General features: G+C 39.9%; 1 protein-coding gene and 1 pseudogene across 1 annotated transcript in view; one reads left to right on the forward strand and one right to left on the reverse strand.

Moving 5' to 3' along the window:
- Nucleotides 1-20,157, reverse strand: part of Spidr (scaffold protein involved in DNA repair) — a 222,678-nt gene that overhangs the window by 173,701 nt on the left and 28,820 nt on the right. The window lies entirely within an intron of this gene.
- Nucleotides 11,829-12,414, forward strand: LOC110311971 (folate receptor alpha pseudogene; annotated as a pseudogene).

The following is a 20,157-nucleotide window of genomic DNA, read 5'->3' on the forward strand; positions in this document are numbered from 1 at the left end:
GGCGGCACATACCTTTAATCCCAGTACTTGGAAGGTACATATCAAGTTCCCAGAAAGCCAGGGCTACACAAAAAAATCCTGTCCCAACATGCCCCACCCCACTCCACCCTTGCCCCTCCACCCCCCAAAAAACTCACCATGACTAAAAGCAACTTGGAGAGAAAGCACCTATTTAGGTTACATATCCTATGATGCTCTATCATGAAAGGAAGTCAGAGCAGGGACTCAAGCAAGAATCTGAAGATAGAAACTAAAACAAGGTCAAGAGGAATGTTGCTTACTGGTTTACCTGGCCTGCTCTCTTGTACAACACAAGACCTCCTGCCCAGGGGTGGCATCATCCAACAATAATCATTAATTCATGAAAGTACTCCATAGACTTGCCTATTAGGCCAATATGATTGAGGCCTTTTCTCAATTGAGATTCCCTCAATTTTTTGTCAGATTGACAAAAAACTAAGCAGCATACCCACAATCCAATATATGCTCCGGTTCTGCTCTTTTACTCATTCTTATAATCTTTTGTCTTTCTTTACCTAGAAGAAGAAAGGTTAATAAACTAGGCCATCTACTCTGGTCTAATTGAGAATGAAGTAACTGTTTAAATAATAGTAACTAAATAAATTCAAGTCAATTTATTTAACGTTTAAGTTGCACTTAGGATTCCAAAAAAAAAAAAAAATGTATATAAATGCTAAAGAGATTCTTAAAAAAAAGAAATTTCTTCTTTTAGATATCAAAAGCATAGAACAAAAGAAGCATAAAGTAAGAAAATAAAACCATAAAAATTTATATTTTCATTTATATTAGATGGAAAACTGGGAAAATATTGTCTATAAGGGGCATGTGAATGAGGTTCTCACTGCTTGATGGAACACCAAATGGACTTGGTAAGATGTATACTTTCCATGTCGTCATCAAACACTTGGAGCATATTAAACATATTTTCAAATACTTATCAAGTAAGGAATATGGAGCTACACATCTAAACATAAGAGCTGCTGTGTGTCATCCAAGCAAAGGAAGCAAGAAAGCTAGAGGAAACACCCTACTTACAACTTTGGCTTGATTTCCAGGATAGGACAAGTCATCTGAGAGTTTAGAATTGGTTAAAGTCAGTTTCAAGTGACACAGGTTCTATTCTTGGTAAAATGAATAAAATGCACCAATAACCAAATGTCTGATTTCTTAAAGGATAATACTTTATTAGAGTAATAAAAGCAAATACTGTGTATTTCTCTTCTTTGTGTTCACCTCAGAAAAGCATAATGCCAATGTACTTATAACACGAGTTCCAGCTGGGAGATAAATCTCAGTGGTAGTATATCTTAGAACAAATATGGCCCCAGAATCAATCTCCAGTAAAAATCCCATACATTTCCTGTTTGATACACAAAGTCCATTATAAGAATGCTAAGAAGTTGGCTCAGCTGACAAGTAAATATGAGTAGTCAAAGGTCAATGGGAAAATATTTAAGAAAAGGCTGACGCTAGGCACTCTACCAGAGAAATATACTATACAGAGAAGCCTTAGCCCAAGGGCACTGAAGAGTCTAATCAAACATGACATCTAACCAGTGACACTGCAATGGAACAGAATGGGACATTTTGACCCTGTGCACATCCCCATCTGTAGTGGATTGTTCTGTTGCTGCTTCTATTCAAATGCTAAATTCTGTGTGTCAAGGTCTAGTTGCTCCAAGATGAGCAGAGCCTCATATATACCAGCTTTTGTTGTATAAGCCTTGCCTTCCAAGTTATCCATGACTGGTTAATAAAAATGTCTACAGCCTGTGGTATGGTAGAAGAGATGTAGGTGAGGCTTCAGTTCCTGAGCTTGGTATCTGAGACAGGAACCACAAGAGAGGAGAAGAGAGAAGAGGTGAAAGAAGAAGCCACCATGAGGTAGGTGGATTGTGAGCACACGGCCGTGAAGGACAGGCTATTGGAGTAGGAGCAGACCAGGGAGAACATGACAAATGATAATTTCTGAGTTATTGACAGGGAAGTAGTCAAAATAGCATAAAGGGTTGATATCTGCCCAGCTCTAATGCTTTAAGGCTTATTATAAATAGAAAGGTTTAGTGTCTTTTATTTGGGAACTAAATGATATAAGATAGGGTAGAATTCCCCAAATAATATTCACCACAACACCTATCATTGCAGGACTTCAACCTGATGCAACTTAAAGCTCAGAAAGAACCTCTCACTCTGTACTGCTACAGGCCATTTCTTGTATTCAGTTAAAGGAGTATGCCTCATTCACATGTAGAAAAATGCATAGTGCCCTGTATCCCTATATAACAGGTTCCTGCACCCATGCGTCTGCTCCCAAAAACTGTTCTGTGGCCCCTGTGGTTACTCTAGGACTTATATCAAAGGACATGCCGCATAGAGAGATCCAGGAATATACAACATTTCCCCGGGAGCTAAGTGTCCTTTGTTCCTGGCTTTCATGATAAACAAAAGGTATGTTATCTGGGACAAATGAAGTCAAGTAAAATACAACTCTTGCTGGTATCCTGCCTTCAGTGCCCTGCATTTCACTTAACTTGTTGTCTCCATCCAGTCCTCTCATCTACATTCCTGATCTTTAGCATGGTCGTCTACCTAGTAATTCTCAAGAAACATAATCACCTGTTGTGGTAAATATTATTTGGGAATTTCTATCCCACCTTAGATCATTTGGTTCTCAAATAAAAGACAAAAAACAAACAAACAAACAAAAACAAAAAACAACAAAAAAGACCCTTTATATTTATAATAAGCCTTAAAAAGCACTAGAGCTGGGCAGATATCAATCTTCTGTGGTACTTTGTCTACTTCTCTGTCGATAATGCCAAAATATTTCTTGCCATGTTCCACGTGGGCCACTCCTATTCCAACTGGTTGGTCTCACAGACATGCTCTCACAATCTACCTCCTCCCTGGATTATTCTTCCTTCTTCCTCCTCTCTGGCTCTCCCCAACTGGTCTCTCCTCAGAATCCTAGCCCCAGGAACTGAAACCCTGTCTACCCTCTTCTGCCCTGATACAGGCTGTAGGCATCTTTATTCAACCAATAGTTTTAAATTAAAGAGGAATGTTTGCACAACAAAAGCTGGCAGAGTGAGAATTCACTAGAGGCAACTAGACACCCTCCACCCTCATACAGAATTTAGCATTATAATACATAGCAACAGACTAAATCTCAACAATCACCTACAGATCTTGGTTTTTTGTTTGTTTGTTTGTTTGTTTGTTAATTGAATTTTATTCCTTTCAGTCTGATATGCAAGTGTAGCTTAAAGGATCAGATTATTCTTTTTTTAAATTTTATTCTTTTTTTATTAATTAATTTATTTTTTTACACTCCATACTTTATTCCTCTCCCTCCAGCCCCGCTACTGTTCCACATCCCATACCTCCTCCCCAACCCCCTGTCTTCACATGGATGTCCCCAACCCCCACCCCACCTGACCTCTAAACTCCTTGGGGCCTCCAGTCTCTAGAGGGTTAGGTACATCATGAATGAACACAGATCTGGCAGTCCTCTACTGTATGTGTGTTAAGAGCCTCATATCAGCTGGTGTATACTGTCTGTTTGGTGGTTCAGTGTTGGATAGATCTCGGGGATCCAGACTAATTGAGACTGCTGGTCCTCCTACAGAGTGCTCAGTTTCTTTCAGCCTTCCCTAATTCAACAACAGAGGTCAGCGGTTTCTGTCCATGGGTTGGGTGCAAATATCTGCATCTGACTCTTTCAGGTCCTTGCTGGGTCAGAGTGCAGTTATGCTAGGTCCCTTTTTGTGAGCACTCTATAGGAATCCTCCCCATAGTTAGCTCAGAGAGTTGAGGTAAGCAAAGAATATACACAGATACACAGCAGTCTTTTGGGTGCTGCTGCTAATTGCTAAGAGACCAATCTTTGAGAACCACAACTCTACTCGACATTTCCTGAATATCTGGTTTCACTTCAGTTTACCTCAGACAGACTCATGCACCCCAAGTTCGTAACTTTTTCTGGAACAATGAATGACTGTCTCCACCCAGACCGTCCTAAGAAGCAGAGTATACCACAGAGTCATTAAAGTGGCATCTTTGTGAACTCATTCTGTGTCTATGTAACTAATATTCAGATAGATAAAGGCAATCAGTCTATGAAGAACTGGTTTTGTTTTTGTTGTTGTTGTTGTTGCCATCATTGTTATTTTAAAGAGACAGAGTCTCATTTAATTGCCTAGGTTTGCCTTGAAATTCTGAACACAAGTGTTCTGCCTCAGACCCCTCACAGGTTGAGACAATAGAAATATGTCACTATGCCTGACTTGAACAAAACTCTTTAATAAGCAATAATTTATTCCTATTTTTAAAAACATTTTTCATCCTATAACTTAATGTAAATATTATGGTGACTTCTAAAGGAATCATGATAGTTTATCTTCACTGTGAACCTGAATAGATTTGAACTGCCTGGGCCTCATCTTTGGGTGTAACCAAAAGGATGTTTCCAGAGAGGTTTAGCAGAAGAAGGAATACTACTCTCAATATGCAAGTCACCATCCCATGGAATAGGGTTCCAGACTGAATAAAAAGACCCAAAATAGGAGGTCAGCCAAACACCAGGATTTACCTCTGATTCCTGACTGTAGAAGCAATGGGACCATTCACTATATGGTCCCATCACCCTGCCTTCCATACCATGACAGATTATATCTCTTCAAACAGTAGGCCATAATTAAACCTTCCTTAAGGTTCCCCCCCACACACACTCAGACACTTCTCTGTGCAATGGGAAACAAACTAATATAAGTACTAATATAAGTAGTATAAATACTACTATATTAGAGATGGCAAATCAGAAGTCAAGGCTTATGAGATCACAATACTAGTAATTTACTATCTAGTTTTGTATCATTATAGGCATGTAATCCATTTATCAGTTTCACTTTTTAAAAATTTTGATCACCATGACTCATTATTTCAATACTTTTAAGTATAACAATACTTAAGAAATGTGTAAATTATGTAAAATTCTCACTACAGAAAAAAATTTTGGATCATCTCCATATGTAACAACAATTAGTGGAAAAAGAGTCCATAAATTAGAAAGAACATGGAAGGCTATATGGGAATGTTTGGATAGAGGAAGATTATGTGATTATATTATGAGCTCAAATTTTTTTTTTTAATGTTGGAACAAGGGTTTTACTTTGTCATGACTACAAATGTAGCAATGTTTACAGGCCAAGAATTCCAAAAACCAGGGTAAGACCTGAGAAAGCACCTTAATGCTCTGAAAGCATAAGAGAGACAGCAGGTAAGTTTTTCCACTTTTGATTTTTGCTCCATTTGAACTTGATGTTGAAAAGGTCAGCATAGGAACTTTGGGAAGGTCATGAAACACTCACCCCTTCGGAAGGAAGAGGCTAATTAGCATTTCTCTGACCACAGGGCAGGAATGGACCTAAAGGTAGGGACACATTCTGCAGGACTGACCTTGGCTCACCTTCTGATAAGGGAATACCTTGTTACCTCATTCCCTAAAGACCAATCAGTTTAAAGGGCGCACTGTTCCGCCAATCATAGTGTGCCTAGTTGCTGATATTCTGTTCTACCCTTGGGAACCATATAAAAACTCGCTGAACTGGTGCTGGGGGTCACTGCCTCTCCTTGGTGTCTGGGACAACCCCAGTGCACTGGAACAAAAAATTCCTCTTGCTTTTTGCATCGATTTCAGCTCCATGTGGTTCACTCAGGGGGTCCCCGGTAAGCTAAGGCTCCCCAAAGTCTTACAATGTGAACATGAAGAAATTGGGACAACACACATACATCCCTGAATAGTTAGCATTCGTGAAGTTGAAGGCACCTAGGAACACTGGATCTTATTCTTGAATAGTCACAGCTAGCTGGAAATGACCTTCTGCAGAGACAGGAGAACCTATCTGAGTACTTAGGACCCTGGCTTCCTTTTCTACATCATCTGCTTTGGAGCATGGAGCTACATAGTTTAAAAGATCAGTAACAAGCAGACTGAACAGAATATACTTCTCCAAGATCAGCAAACTGCAATTTTAGCAGTAACAACCTGGCTCATGCACAATAATAGGCAAATTGCCAGTCCCATAGCAAAGAGTCATGAGCTAGATCTTGCTGTCTCTCTTCTGGAAAAGTGAGTACCTCCATATCGATAAAGGAGAGCAGTAACTTGTTCCAGACCTTCATGCTTCCAGCCATAGGCATACTGCCAGTTCACATAGCACTGTAATGAGTCTGCTCTGATTGAGAACCCCTGTTTAGGAGGAGGAAACCAGTAGCATATTCTGAAATGATTTCATAATTCAAAAACTATTCTCAAAACAAAAAGTATAGATAATATACAGAAATTATTATACTGCTTTCATAAATGAGAAGCTCCCTGTAGTGGGTTGGTCTAATGCTGCTTATATTCTAATACTAAATTGGGGCCCCTAAATCGGGTTACCCCAAAGAAAAGAGAGTCCGCATACAAGATACCCCAGTTAATTATGATTGGTAAATAAAGATGTCAATATCGATAACTTGGCAGAGGGACATTGGTGGAGTTGTGGTTAGTGGGCTTGAAGGAGAGAAGACCTGAGGAGGAAAAGGGAGAAGACACCACCATGGAATGAAGGAATAATGTGCAGGAGGAAGAAAGGAGCAGCCCTGGGTTGAAAGAGAGGAAAGCATGGCCCTAAGGGCTGCCCAATTGGAGCTAAGAGCAGCACAGATGAAACACAATAAGTAATAACTTGGGTTATCAATGGGGAAATAGATTCTAACAACATGGAGGGTAGGCAGCTGCCCAGCTATTATGCTGCTTAATGCACATTGAGAATACAAAGGCTATGGTGTGTCTTTTATCTGAGAACTAAATGGTCAAGGCAGGCACAAGTCCTATATTGGGGTTTAAATGATTTTTACTACAGCTTCATGCACTGAACTTTATAAGACAAACTTTTGAGTGACCAATGGTTAGGTAAGTTGATATTCTAGAACTCTGGAGACAATTTTCAAATCAACCCACTACCCTTGTCCTGAAAGAAAAGCATTACATAGAATTAGCATACTGTTTAAATCAGCTCTCCCCCCACACCCTCCCACCCCCCCCCACCCCCGACTTGACCCTTAAGAGATGAACAAATAGAAAGGCTGGCTCTGGCTTACTTAGAAAAATAGACTTGGGAGTCCCAAGAAGAGGCATCAATCCAAGATGTCTTACAAAAGAATGACCAAGTCAAAATGTGAAATAAAGGGTTTTGTCCCAATACAGTAGAAACAGAGAATAAGATTTATACTTCTCACTGGTAACATACAGGCTAGTGATAAAAAAAACATATCTATCCTTAGATATGTAAAGATTTAAAATGGGTTGAGATTTCGGCTCACTCCTATCACTAGAGGTCTATGAAATCTTAGTTACACTAGAGCTGGTACCTTAACATGAAAATAAGTTTTACGAAAATGTTAAAACTGGCCACAGGGCTCCATACCCAGGTGGCCCTAGGAGAGAGCTATCCTTCCAGAAGTGCAGACAGGCCTGTGAGCATAGGATCACCACTGCTGCTCAGAGGAAACCCCTGGAACTCTCAGGACACAGGAACCTAGGAGTGGACTGGGACAGAAGTATTCCAGTTTCAATCTGCACCTGGAGCAATCCTCTGCCACAGGGCTCCATAGCCAAATAGCACCAGGAGAGAGCAAGCCTCCTAGGAGTTCGGACAGGCCTATGAGCACAAGTAGGACCACCACTGCTGCTCAGAGGAACCCGTCCAGAACATTCAGGACACAAGAACCGAGGAGTTGCCTGAGGAGAGGTCTGTGCCCAGAGCTACATACACAAATGCTGCCAGGAAAGTGGTGGTTTCACAGGAGTGTCTACACACCTGTGAGCACAGGTAAAACCACCACTTCTCTTCAAATTCCTGACCCAAGAGGGACCCACCCAGAGACATAAGGAAACAGGAACCAAGGAACAGCTGGGGACAGGATCCTGCTGTTTCTGTCTGCACCCCAGAGCTCACCCTGTACCACAGATCTCCATACCTAAATTCCTCCAGGAGAAAACTGTTCTCCCAGGAGTACTGACACACAGGCTTGCAGGACAGACAAGCGACAGTCAGACACAACAAGACCAGCAACACCATAGGTAACAGATGGCAAAAGGCAAGGGTAAGAACATAAGCAACAAAAATTAAGGCTACTTTGCATTATCAGAACCCAGTACTTCCAGCACCTGGTTGGTGAACCCTGGTTATCCCAACACACCAGAAAAGGAAGACACTGATTTAAAATCACATCTCATGACAACGATAGAAGACTTTAAGAAAGACATTAAATAACCCCCTTAAAGAAATAAGAGAGAGGGCTGGAGAGATGGCTCAGCGGTTAAGAGCACTTACTGCTCTTCTGAAGGTCCTGAGTTCAAACCCCAACCACATGGTGGCTCACAACCATCCCTAATGAGATCTGACTCCCTCTTCTGTTGAGTCTGAAGACAGTTACAGTATACTTACATATAATAAATAAATAAATCTTTAAAAATGTTTAAAAAAAGAAGAAGAAATACAAGAGAACACAAGTAAACAGATAGGAGACATGAAAGAGGAAACACAAAAATCCCTAAAGGAATTGCAGGAAAACACAACAAAACAGGAGAAGGAACTGAACAAAACTATCTAAGATATAAAAAGGGAAATAGAAACAATAAAGAAATCACAAAGGGAGACAACCCTAGAAATAGAAAACCTACAAAAGAGATCAGGAGTCATAGATGTAAGCATCACCAACAGAATACAAGACATAGAAGAGAGAATCTCAGGGACAGAAGATTCCATCGAAAACATTAACACAACAGTCAAAGGAAATGCAAAATGCAAAAAGATCCTAACCCAAAACATTCATAAAATCTAGGACACAATGAGAAGACCAAACCTAAGGAGAGAGTAGGTATAGAAGAGAGTGAAAATTCCCAACTTAAAGGGCCAGTAAATATAAACAAAATTATAGAAGAAAACTTCCTTAGCCTAAAGAAAAAAGATGCCCATGAACATACAAGAAGCCTACAGAACTCCAAATAATAGATAGGATCAGAAAAGAAATTCCACCCGTCACATAATAATCAAAACATCAAATACACAAAACAAAGAAAGAATATTAAAAGCAGTAAGGGAAAAAGGTCAAGTAACATATAAAGGCAGACCTATCAGAATTACACAAGACTTCTCAACAGAGACTATGAAAGCTAGAATATCCTGGGCAGGTGTCATACAGACCCTAAGAGAAAACAAATGCCAGCCCAAGCTACTATACTCAGCAAAACTCCCAATTACCATAGGTAGAGAAACTAAGATATTCCATGACAAAACCAAATTTACACAGTATCTTTCCACAAATCAAGCCCTACAAAGGATAATAGATGGAAAACACCAACACAAGGAAGGAAACTACAACCTAGAAAAAGCAAGAAAGTAATATTTTTTTTAACAAACTGAAAAGAAGATAACCACACAAACATAAAAATAACATAAAAAAAAAACAGAAAGCAGCAATCACTATTCATAATATCTCTTAACATCAACTGACTCAATTTCCCAATAAAAATACAGAGACTAACAAACTAGCTATGAAAACAGGAATCAACATTTTGCTGCATACAGGAAACACACCTCAGAGACAAAGACAGATACTACTTCAGAGTAAAAGGCTGGAAAAGAATTTTCCAAGCAAAAGGTCCCAAGAACAAGCTGGAGGAGCCATTCTAATATCTAATATAATTCACTTTCAACTTAAAGTTATCAAAAAAAGAAAAGGAGGGACACATCCTACTCATCAAAGGTTAAATCTACCAAGATAAACTCTCAATTCTGAACATCTATGCTCCAAATACAAGGGCATCCACACTCATTGAAGAAACATTACTAAAGCTCAAAGCACACATTTCATCACACACAATAATAGTGGGAGACTTCAACACCCCACTCTCATCAATGGACAGATGATGGAAACAGAAACTAAACAGAGACACAGTGAAACTAACAGAAGTAATGGACCAAATGGATTTAACAAATATCTATAGAACATTTCATCCTAAATCAAAAGAATATATCTTCTTCTCTGCACCTCATGGTACCTTCTCCAATCAGTCACAAAACAGACTTCAATAGATATAAGAAGACTGAAATAATCCCATGCCTATCAGGTCACTATGGATTAAGGCTGGTCTTCAATAGCAACAAAAACAATAGAAAGCCCACATGCACATGGAAGCTGAACAACGCTCACTCAATGATAACTTGGTCAAGGAAAAAGTAAAAAAATAAAGACTTTCGAGCTGGGTGTGGTAGCTCATGCCTTTAATCCCAGCTCTTGGGAGGCAGAGGCAAGCGGATTTCTGAGTTCGAGGCCAGCCTGGTCTACAGAGTAAGTTCCAGAACAGCCAGGGCTATGCAGAGAAACCCTGTCTCGAACAACCAAAAAAAAAAAAAGACTTTTTAGAATTTAATGAAAATGAAGGTACAACATACCCAAACTTATGGGACACAATGAAAGCAGTGCTAAGAGGAAAACTCATAGCCCCGAGCGACTCTAAAAAGAAAATGGAGAGAGCATACACTAGCAGTTTAACAGCACACTGGAAAGCTCCAGAACAAAAAGAAGTAAATACACCCAAGAGGAGTAGACAGCAGGAAATAATCAAACTCAGGGCTGAAATAAAAGAATCAACAAAACCAGGAGCTGGTTTCTTTGAGAAAATCAACAAGTTAGATAAACGCTTAGCCAGACTAATCAGAGGGGACAGAGACAGTATCCTAATTAACAAAATCAGAAATGAAAATGGAGATATAACAACAGAAACTGAGGAAATCCAAAAGGCCATCAGATCCTGCTACAAAAGCCTATACACAACAAAACTGGAAAATCTGAATGAAATGGATAATTTTCTAGACAGATACCAAATATCAAAGTTAAATCAGAATCAGATAAATGATCTATACAATCCCATAACCCCTAAAGAAATAGAAGCAGTCAATAAAAGTCTCTCATCCAACATAAAGCCCAGGATAGGATGGTTTTAGTGCAGAATTCTATCAGACCTTCAGAGAAGACCTAATATCAAGAGTTTTCAAATGATTCCACAAAATAGAAACAGAAGGAACTCTACCCAACTCGTTCTATAAAGCCACAATTATTCTGATACCTAAACCACACAAACACCCAACAAATAAAGAGAACTCAGACCAGGAATGAATATCGATGCAAAAATTCTCCATAAAACTCTCACAAACCGAATCCAAGAACACATCAAAATGACCATTCACCATGATCAAATAGGCTTTGTCCTAGAGATGCAGGGATGGTTCAATAAATGGAAATCCATCAATGTAATCTACTACATAAACAACAACGAAAAAAATCACATGATCTTTCCATTAGATGCTGAAAAAGCATTTGACAAAATTCAACATCCTTTCATGGTAGTCTTTGAATCAGGAATTCAAGGCCCATTGAAGAAGCACCTGAAAAAATGTTCAACATCCTTAATCATCAGGGAAATGCAAATCAAAACAACCCTGAGATTCCACCTCACACCAGTCAGAATGGCTAAGATCAAAAATTCAGGTGACAGCAGATGCTGGCGAGAACATGGAGAAAGAAGAACACTCCTCCATTGTTGGTGGGATTGCAAGCTTGTACAACCACTCTGGAAATCAGTCTGGCGGTTCCTCAAAAAATTGGACATAGTACTACCTGAGGATCCCGCAATACCTCTCCTGGGCATATATCCAGAAGATGTTCCAACTGGTAAGAAGGACACATGCTCCACTATGTTCATAGCATCCTTATTTATAATAGCCAGAAGCTGGAAAGAACCGAGATGTCCCTTAACAGAGGAATGGAACCACTGCGGAACTATGACATTAGAATGCAAATGGCACTTTATCCAAGACACCTGCCTCTATGAGTGTTCTTAGAGAATACTTGGGACCCTGGATGCAGCAGGTAGACCAGAGCTGGTGCAAAGAGCGGATCCTTGATGTTCCCCCCGTGCAAAGAGGACTGTCAGCAGTGGTGGGAGGACTGCCAGAGCTCTTTTACCTGCAAGAGTAACTGGCACAAGGGAAGGAACTGGTCCTGGGGCATAACAAGCATCCTGTGCGAGCCTCCTTCCTTCCCTTCACAGTCTACTTCCCCACATCTGCTGCTTTGTCTGAGGAAATCTGGAGCCACTCCTACAAGCTCAGCAACTACAGCTGAGGAAGCAGCCTCTGCATTCAGATGTGGGTAGACCCAGCCCAAGGCAACCCCAAAGAGGAAGTGGCAAGGTTCTATGCCATTAGTGGAGCTGGGCTTCATGGGGCCTGGCCAATTGTGTGCAGCCTGTCCTTATTGCTGCTCTGGGAGTTCAGCTGAGTTCCTGTTTTACCTTCAGTTGTCTGGAGCACCACCCTGCTTGGCTTAGCCTCCCAGAACCCAGCCTCCTTTGTGGTGGGGCTCTGACAGCCTCTTCAATAAACCAGACATAAAAAAAAGAAAGAAAGAAAGAAAGAAAGAAAGAAAGAAAGAAAGAAAGAAAGAAAGAAAGAAAGAAAGAAAGAAAGAGAGTAATTCTCAAATTCATCTGGAATAACCAAAAACCCAGGAGAGCGGAAACTATTATCAACAATAAAAGAACTTCTTGGGGAATCAGTATCCCAGACCTCACGCTGTACTACAGAGCAAAAACTGCATGGTATTGATACAGTGACAGACAGATATATACAGTGAAAGGCAGATAGATCAATGGAATAAAATTGAAGACTCAGAAATGAATCCACAGTCACTTGATCTTTGACAAAGGGGCTAAAACCATCCAGTGGAAAAAAGGCAGCATTTTCAACAAATGGTGCTGGTTCAACTGGTGGTCAACATGTAGAAGAAAGTGAATCGATCCATTCTTATCTCCTTGTTCATAGCACAAGTTCAAGTGACCTCCACATAAAACCAGATACAATGAAACTAAGAGAAAAGAAAGTGGGGAAGAGCCTGGAGCACATGGGCACAGGGGAAATTTTCCTGAACAAAACACCAATAGCTTATGCTCTCAAGAATTGACAAATGGGACCTCATAAAAGTACAAAGCTTCTATAAGGCAAAGGACACTGTCAAAAGGACAAAATCACAACCAACAAATTGGGAATAGTTCTTTACCAACCCTACTTCTAAGAGTGGGCTAATATCCAATATATACAAAGAACTCAAGAAGTTAGACTCCAGAGAACCAAATGACACTATTTAAAAAATGAGGTATACAGCTAAACAAAGAATTCTCAACTGAGGAATACTGAATAGCTGAGAATCACCTAAAGAAATGTTCAACATCCTTAGTCATCAGGGAAATGCAAATAAAACAACCCTGAGATTCTACCTCAAACCTGTAGAATGGCTAAGATCAAAAACTCAAGTTACAACATGCTCGCACTGGGTGGGAGCACGCCTTCAATCCCAGCACTTTGGAGGCAGAGGCAGGCTGATTTCTGAGTTTGAGGCCAGCCTGGTCTACAGAGTGAATTCCAGGATAGCCAGAGCTACACAGAGAAACCCTATCTCAAAAACAAACAAACAAACAAAACAGATGCTCGCAAGGATGTGGAGAAAGAAAAACACTCCTCTACTCATGGTGGGACTGCAAGCTGATACAACCACTCTGGAAATCAGTTTGGTGGTTCCTCAGAAAATTGGACATAGTATGGAGGATTCAGCAATATCACTCCTGGGCATATACCCAGAAGATGTTACAACATGTAATAAGGACATATGCTCCACAATGTTCATAGCAGCCTCATTTATAATAGCCAGAAGCTGGAAATAACCAAGATGTTCCTTAACAGAGGAAAGGATGCAGAAAATATGGTACATTTACACAAAGAAATACTACTCAGCTATCAAAAACAATGACTTCATGAAATTCTTAGGCAAGTGGATGGAACTACAAAATATCATCCTTAGTGAGGTAACCCAATCACAAAAGAACATACATGGTATACATTCACTGAGAAGTGGGTATTAGCCCAAAAGCTCAGAATACCCAAGATATAATTCACAGATCAAATGAAGCTCAAGAAGAAGGAAGACCAAAGTGTGGGTACTTCGGTCCTTCTTAGAAGGGGGAACAAAATACCCATGGGAGGAGATACAGAGAGCAGAGACTGAAGGAAAGACCATCCAGAGACTGCCCCACCTAGGGATCCATCCCATATACAGTCACCAAACCAAGACACTATTGTGGATGCCAACAAGTGCTTGCTAACAGGAGCCTGTTATAGCTGTCTCCTGAGAGGCTCTGTCAGTGCCTGACAAATACAGAGGTGGAAACTCTCAGCCAACCATTTGACTGAGCACAAGGTCCCCAATAGAGGAGCTAGAGAAAGGATGAAGGAGCTGAAGGAGCTTGTAGCCCCATAGGAGGAACAATATGAACCAACCAGTAGTACCCCCAGAGCTCCCGGGGACTAAACCACCAAACAAAGAGTACACATGTAGGGACCTATGGCTCCAGCTGCATATGTAGCAGAGGGTGGGTGGCTCTGTTGGACATCAATGGGAGGAGAGACCCTTGATCTTGTGAAGGCTCAATGCCCCAGTGTAAGGGAATGTCAGGAAAGGGAAGTGGGAGTGGTTGGGTTGGTGAGCAGGGGGAGAGGGATGGGATAGGGGATTTTCAGAGGGGAAACCATTAAAGGGGATAACATTTGAAATGTAAATAAAGAAAATATCTAATAAAAAGAAGGAAAAAACAGAAGTTTTGTAAAAAATGTTAATATAAATTATCTCTATCCAAAGACTGCACAAAATATTGTAATTATGTGTTATTTTAAAACTTAGTGGGATGTGTATATATACAAATCTCATATCCTAAATTCCTAAGTGTAAATATCAGCAAGACTAAAGACACAACAAGAAACACATTTTATGCAAATAAATTACACACACACAAATTCCTTTGGAAGTATCACAATGATCAGGTAAATAATCTTGAGTTGAGAAACAAATTCTAACTAGATATGCCAATGCCATGCCATGCTTAAAACAATTTACAGAGAATGACAATATGACTTTACATCTTAATCTTCTCTTCACACTATTGCTATGAGGATGATTAAAAATTTTAGCCTTAAGGAAACCTGGTGTTATACAGTGTCTCCTGACACAGTTGGAAATTGGGTCACTAGGAAACCACTGTAAATTTATTATATCTAAAACAGAGAGGGAAAGCTAAGTTGTTGCCTTTTTAGTTGTTGCTGTTGCTGTTGCTGTTGCTGCTGCTGCTGCTGCTGCTGCTGCTGCTGCTGCTGCTGCTGCTACTGTTGTTTTCCAAGACCGGATCCCTCTAAGTCCAGGCTAACCACAAACTAACACTGTGTCTCAGGCTTGCCTTTAATCTGTGATACTCCTGCCTCAGCATCCTAAATGCTAGGATTACAATCAGATGCCACTGATCACAGCTTGATGAAAATATAAACTATGAAATAAGAAAGGTATGTGGAATAATTGTGCCCTTCCCCCAGCCTTGAATAGGCTAAACAAACTTCAGCTGGTTTTACAATGCAGCTGGAGTCAGGGCCTGGCCTTGCCACATTTGCATTTCCTATGGAGCCTTAAGGAGCTGACCACTTACTGAGTTTACTTTGCAACTCAATCTAGCTGAAACAAAGCAACAGAATCCAGCTGAAACAAAGGGATAGGTTTTTGGCTTCTGCCTATAAAAACTCAAAGCTGAAATTTTGAGCCATGATAAGAAATCTTTGTCTTGGCTTCATTCTTTTCTCGCCCACCGTGCTATTTCATTCCCAGCCTTCAAGTGTACCCAGTTCTCCACGGCTGCTGGACAGCTACAGATAATTAATTGGGGGGGGGGGGGGGAGAAGAGGGAGGGAGGAGGGGAGAGAGGAAGAGAGAGAAGAGGAAGAGGAAGAGAGAGAGAGAGAGAGAGAGAGAGAGGAAGCTAAATAGCAAATAAATAGAAATTACTTTTTTAGGACCCGAACACACACAAACCTGCTGCAATAACAAATAAACCTATCTTCTTCAGTTCTCTTTACTATTTACTGACTTTCATGAAGCATTAAAATATTACATCGTTGCCGGGCGTGGTGGCGCACGCCTTTAATCCCAGCACTCCGAGGCAGAGGCAGGCAGATTTCTGAGTTCGAGGCCAGCCTGGTCTACAAAGTGAGTTCCAGGACAGCCAGGGCTACACAGAGAAACCCTGTCTGGAAAAAACAAACAAAACGAAACAAAAACAAAAAACCAAGAAAATACATCGATAACATACATAAAATCTTTCCTTTCTATTCCCTTGTCTAAATTTTTTCAGAACTCTAAATTTCAGATTTTAGGCTGTTTTTCTTATATGTGAAACTCAAAGCATTTATTTACAGAAATGGTTTATTGTACACAGGTTAACTTAGGCACAGGGAGGGGCCCCAGTGGCATGGGCAGAGGAAGACACCCAGAGACCAGCAACATGGTCTTCCTGCAGTGGGAGCCACTACAAAGTATAAGTATGTGGTAGGCAGATGGGTGAAAAGGAGAAGAATTGTGAAAACTGAACACAGTGTAGAGAGGTGGAACTGGAGACAAGAGGATGGAGAGGAGCAGTCGGTTATGAGTATCCTGCCCTGCTTCCTGAGGCCATGGTGAAATGCCATGTCTATGGTCATGCAGCAGCAGGGGTTTGTGTCTATGGCTGTGGCTCATATTACCATTAAAGACCATGCAGATGTCCCTGGTCTGGGCTGTCACCTGGGATCACGTTGCCAAGCTGATGTCTAAGGGAGGTGCAGAGCTGGCCCCACCCCTCACTGGCTGCAGCACTTAGAAGAGTGGGCAGCACAGTGAAGCTGGTCCTGGTGGCAGGAACATAGATGAACCAGGGAGCAGAAGAGGTGGCCCAGTCCCTGGCCAGCTGCGGCACTTAAGAGAGCCACCCACACCCCTGAACCGAGCACAAGAGTAGAGCTGTCTCTAGTCCTATGGTTCAGGGGCATGAGAACTAAAGAGCTGACTCTGCCCCTTGTCATTGGCAGCACTGTGTGAACTGGCTCAAGTAATGCTGGAGAGCTCCCCCTAGTGGTACAGAATGAAGGAGAGCTGTCAAGCTGACTAAGTCACTTACCACCAATGCCCAGATCCAGGGCTTTGAGTTAAACAAACAAACAAAAAAAAAATGTATAGCCTACTCCAGCATCTACCTCATAGATGAACTTCTAGAGTGTGTGAATAAGCTAGACCTACTGATCCAAAGCTGCAGGAACTCACAACCCAGGGCAATAACAAGATATCTAAGAACAGTGCCAGTGAAGATCCATTACTGATAGTGTCCAGTACTGATAGCCTCCAACCAGACCAATGACTCAATGAAATAAACATCTGCAAGCAAAAACATGTGGACAGAAGTGTATACTGTGGGACACACTGTAACACACTACAGTGTCCACGACATGATGTTTTCTAAACTTTGTTTTCTTTTGTTTATATTTTATTTTTGTTTTCTTTAGGAGGAGGTTACAAGGGCAGAGGGTAAGTACAAAGGGACTGAGAGATGAGTGGGGTTGGACTGCATGATATGAAACTCAGAAAGAATCAATAAAAAGTTTTTTAAAAGATCCATTGTATTTTCCTTCTAAAAATGTTCAATTAAAAAAACCTAAATATTATACACAAATGAAAGTAAAGGCAGTCTTGTTTCATTGTATAATAATGTAACCCACTACCACAATAAAATGATAGAAGTAAAAACACAAGACAAGTGAGAAATTTGATTCAAGCAAACATGTTATTTTCTCCAATCGCCTGACACCCATTACTCTGCTCTCCATGGGCAGAATCTGGAAGGCCTCTCAAGTAAACCAAAGGAAAGACATCCACCAGAGCAGAATGCTACATACAGCCTCCCACAAAGGCCAAACAAGTATAGCAAGTTCTAACAGGTCCCTTAAAAGTGAGGACACGGTGGAATGATTTTCCCTCCCTGAGAGCCAAATACCACAGTGTGCCAAAACCTAGATGTAGGGTTTTCCTACGCAAGTAGATGATGACAAGCAAGCTAGCAAAGTAAGTTATCTGTTCCCTTATAGACCTAAATGGTAAATTCATACTGCCCTTTATTGCTTTCTCTTAAATAATATTACTCCTTTAAGAAAATCTTACATGAGTTAGACAGTAAAACTGTCTAGACGACCACCAAAAATGACCCTAACAAGCAAAGTTATTTGGGGCACATTTCTATTATTTGAGATATGGCCAAGTAAATCTCACATGCAAAATAAACACAGTGATACCCATCTCAACAGAGTCACTCTGGAAACTGAATGAGGGAACACTGTGCAAAAGAGTCTGTAGTGCCCAACATATTATATAACACATTGGGTATATACATACAAATGAAAGCTGTAACTACTGTGTAGTTCTAAGATTGAAGCTTACTACCCAAATTTTTCAAACATTTTCATTCACATGAAATGTTACTTTTTACAGTAACAATACAAAGTCCCCTTCCTACCCACTGCAAATGTACAACCTAATAATAGTCTTCATTGAAATTCCTTTTGGAAATACAAGTGCTACAAATCACAGCGACTTATTTAGTTCATGGAACATGGGTTAAAGTGCATTACTACAGAAAATGTTGGGAACAGACTTTCAAATGTTGAAGTTCTGAAACAGCGCATGTTTATTACATATTCTTTTTTCTATTAAAGTACAAAATTATTCTTCATCTAGTTTTTCACACGGTTACATATCCTAATTATATCAGAATACCTGTTTAGCCAAGTACTCTCAGCTATAACATCAAAACTCAGTACGAATGAATTCCTCTGAGGGTGCATTCATTGTATTAAAAATTATGTTCCCATGAGAGTGCAAATGCACTTAAGTTTATCATATACATTTAATTCATAAGTACTGCCTGATAAAGGTAGAGAATTTTTTAAAGAGTTTTATCTTTATATATGTGTATATTGTATTTATGTGTATCTTTTGTGTATATACCACATATATGTAGATACCTACAGAGGACAAAAGGGAATATTAGATTTCCTAGAGCTACAGATACATATAGTTAACTCCATTTATATTAATAATGTATGTGTCCCTGTCCAATTCTTTATCCAAGAACTCAAGAAACTGAAAAAATCTCAACAGGTGCCTTCCAGACCATAGTCTACACCTACAACGTATATGGAAGGATACAGTGAGTAAAAGATTTACTGGGGGTCAGGGGGAGGGTATAGGGAACTTTTGGGATAGCATTTGAATTGTAAATGAAGAAAATATCTAATAAAAAATGTTTAAAAAAAGATTTAATGGGAAGATAGGTTTCTTCCAATATCACGGACGTCTTGATACCCAGTTTCTATAACCCATGTAGAAAAAATCAAAAACATTCCAAAGGACAAGTTCTATAGCACTTTTAAACAATGGGTTGGTTTTAAATACTTAATGTACTTATCAAATTATAATATATAAAATACATATTTAGGTTTATTTGCTTCATGTATATGTGCATATATTGTGTGTGTAACAAAAAAAATGTTAACAGAAAAAACTCTCCATCATAAAGCACTGAACTCTGCTTTGCAGTCATTGACAAGGTGATAACTCTGGTTAAGAAGAGATGAATTTCTTCAAGAATGAAATCAATAAATAAAAAAATGATAAATTGTAGATATTAACCACACTAGCACACATGCATGCATGTGCCCCCCTCCCCCCCCCCACACACACACAAACAAACAAAGCACATATTGCAACTCTAAGGTAAGCCTCTTTTATTTTTATTTTTTTCCACTTTCATTATCAGAAACTTCCTAGTTAGGTTAAAAACTGGCTTAAATAGAAAAAAATAAAAGGTATCCTTCTGAGGATCTGGTGTACTACTTGTAATAACCCATATATGCAAAATAAATATTCTTAGAGAACATTTGTGTAACATGTGTGATTTATATGTCTACTCTTGAGCTTTTTTACTTGTCTTTCTAATGTAAAAGAGACAGAATGGTAGAATGGGGAGGGGGAACAAAGGGAAAACAATTCATTACACTGAAAGAATAAATAAAATACTGAAAGATGGACATAGCATGTTAGACATATACTTCTTACCAAATACTGTTT

Source organism: Mus caroli, unplaced genomic scaffold (assembly GCF_978045245.1).
Source record: "Mus caroli unplaced genomic scaffold, Mus_caroli_1 scaffold_17, whole genome shotgun sequence".
Classification (NCBI taxonomy): Eukaryota; Metazoa; Chordata; class Mammalia; order Rodentia; family Muridae; genus Mus; species Mus caroli.